The sequence below is a fragment of the Ovis canadensis genome, chromosome 3, assembly GCF_042477335.2.
Source record: "Ovis canadensis isolate MfBH-ARS-UI-01 breed Bighorn chromosome 3, ARS-UI_OviCan_v2, whole genome shotgun sequence".
Taxonomy (NCBI): Eukaryota; Metazoa; Chordata; class Mammalia; order Artiodactyla; family Bovidae; genus Ovis; species Ovis canadensis.
This window is the reverse complement of record NC_091247.1, coordinates 232,247,501-232,250,000: the sequence shown is the minus strand read 5'-3', so window position 1 is coordinate 232,250,000 and position 2,500 is coordinate 232,247,501. Positions and strand designations below refer to the sequence as shown.

Below are 2,500 nucleotides of genomic sequence, written 5' to 3'. Positions count from 1 at the left end.
CTACCCGTCGCCCCTCCGGGAGGAGGAGGCGGCGGCGTCGGCGGCGGCGGCGGCAGCGGCGGCGGCGGCCGGCGGGCGGAGAGGGAGAGGCCGAGGCGGGGCGGGGAGCACGAGCCGGCTGCCACGGGACGGACGGAGAGGTGGACGCGTGAGGGGGCCGGGGAGAGGGCCGGGGCACGCGCGGGCGCCCAAAGCCCGAACGGGCGACGGACGCACCGCGCGCCCCCTATCTCCCCCGGCCCCCGCCACCGCCACCGCCCCCGCCGTCGCGGCGGGAGCTCCAGGGCGCGAGCCGCGGCACGGCCGCAGCCCGGGGGGAGGGCGCGCAGCGGCGGGCAGACGCCGCGGCGTCCCGCGGGTCGCCGCCGAGGCACGCGTCCCCGGGGCGCGGACGCGCACGCGCACTCGGCCTCGGGCGCGAACCGCCCGTCCCGACGGGGCGAGAGCCGCGGGGCGTGTGGCCGGGAAGCGGGCACGGGCCGCGGACGCACGGCGGCGGGGAAGGCACCGCAGGCGTGGGGGAGAGGGGGGCGCCAGCCGGGCGGACCGGAAGACGCGACCCCACCGCCGCCACCACCACGGGGCCCCACCCCCGCCACCGCGTGGCGCGAGACCGTCCCCGACCCCCGACACCCCGGGGGCAGCAACACCCAGAGGCCGCTTGCGGCGCGAGGACGCGCTCCCAGGGGCGAAGACCGACCCCAGAAGGCCCGGCGGGCCAGGGGGGGGCCTCGGCGCGAGCTCACGGTCCCCTTCTCCCTTCTCGCGGGCGGCATCTCCCCCACGGCCACAGAGCCTTCGGGGGGACGCCGTGTCTGCACTTAGGGGGACGGAGGGCCCGGCGGGCCCTGCGAGGACAGCCCCCAGCCGCGCACCCCGGAGGGGCGATTGATCGTCAAGCGACGCTCAGACAGGCGTAGCCCCGGGAGGAACCCGGGGCCGCAAGTGCGTTCGAAGTGTCGATGATCAATGTGTCCTGCAATTCACATTAATTCTCGCAGCTAGCTGCGTTCTTCATCGACGCACGAGCCGAGTGATCCACCGCTAAGAGTCGTACGAGCTTCGTCAAGCGTTTCGCTTCGGCGGGAGACCCGCCGCTGGCACGGCACACGTCCCGCCGCCGCCCCCAGCTCCCTCCCCGGAGGTGGGAGTCTGGTGGCGGGCGGGGGGGTTGCCTCCGGCCGGCCAAGTCAGACAGAAAACAGCAGACCGGAGGGGTCGGGAAAGGTTTCACACGACGGGGCACCCGGCGCCCACACGCCAGGGTGGGTGCGGGCACCCCACAGGCGCGCGGGGGGCTCCCACCCTTCCCCCGGGGACGCGGGAGGGGCGCGCGCACGCACCGCGCACGGCCACGGCCCACGCGACGACCGCCGGGTAGCCCCCTCCCGACGGCCGCGGCGGCCGTGACCGTGGCGCGGCCACGCCGCGCGCCCACCCCGGCCCCTCGGGGGACGGGCGGAGTCCGGGGGAGACGGGAGGCACCTCCGGACTCCCCGCGGGCCCGACCGCCCCGACCCCAAGGCGGACGGGCGACCCCCCCCAGGGGTCTTTAAACCTCCGCGCCGGGACGCGCTAGGTACCTGGAAAGGGGGAGGCGGGCGAGGGGCACGGCGCGGCCCCGCGGGCCCCCGCCCCGACGCCGACCACCGACCGCCGCGTCCCCGCCCGCGGCCGCGCGCGGGCCTCGGCGCTGCCGGCCCGTGACACACGGGGCGCCCGCGCCGCGCGCCGGTCGACCGCCGCCCGGAGGGCCCCACCACCGGGCGCCGGACAGCCAGCCCCACCCGTCCCCCCGGAACGGGGCAGAGCCCTTTTTCCCCACCGCCGCGCCCTCACACGCCGCCCCGTACGGGCCCGGCCCCGCCGGACCTCCCCCATCCTCTCTCCCCCAACCACCGGGGGTGGGGGGGGCCCCCCCTACCCGCGCCCGCGTTCCCGGGCACCCTTCCCCCCGCCACCACCACCGAGGGCGGCGGGCAGCGGGCAGGGGCTCCGACGGGAAGCTTGGCGCCCAGCGGGCAGGGGGGGAGCCGAGAGGACGGGAGAACCCGGACGGAGACACACAAGCGGCCGGGAGGCGTGGGGGGGTGGGGGCGGGGGCGGGACAGAGCCCCGCGGCCCGGAGGGGCGGGGGGAGGCGCCCGGCGACCGCGCGACGGGCCCAGGGCGGCGGGACGACCGACCGACGACGACCGGCCGAGGCAGACCGGCCCAGGGCCGGCGGCGCGGGAGGCGACGGGGCGGGGCGAGCGGCCCCGCGACGGGGAAGCCGCCGCCCGTCGCGCCGCACAGCCCGCGAGACGCGACCGGAGGACCCGCGCCGCGCGGGGTCCGCGGGCCGGGGTGGGGGAGAGGCGGTCGTGGCCGGCGCCACGGGCGGCGGGGTCGGGGGGCGGGAGGCGCACGGGGCAGCCCCCACACCCCCCTCGGCACCCACGCCGAACCCTCGGGCCCACCTCGAGGGACGTGGCGGGGAGGGCCGGGCGGGGAGAGGGAC

The 2,500-nt window shown here is 79.8% G+C and overlaps 1 non-coding gene across 1 annotated transcript; it reads right to left on the bottom strand.

Annotated features, from left to right (window-relative positions):
• Nucleotides 1–900: 900 nt before the first annotated feature.
• LOC138438518 (5.8S ribosomal RNA) lies at nucleotides 901–1,053 on the bottom strand. The gene has a single exon (XR_011256440.1). It is a non-coding gene; the product is annotated as a 5.8S ribosomal RNA (ribosomal RNA).
• Between the last annotated feature and the right edge of the window lie 1,447 nt (nucleotides 1,054–2,500).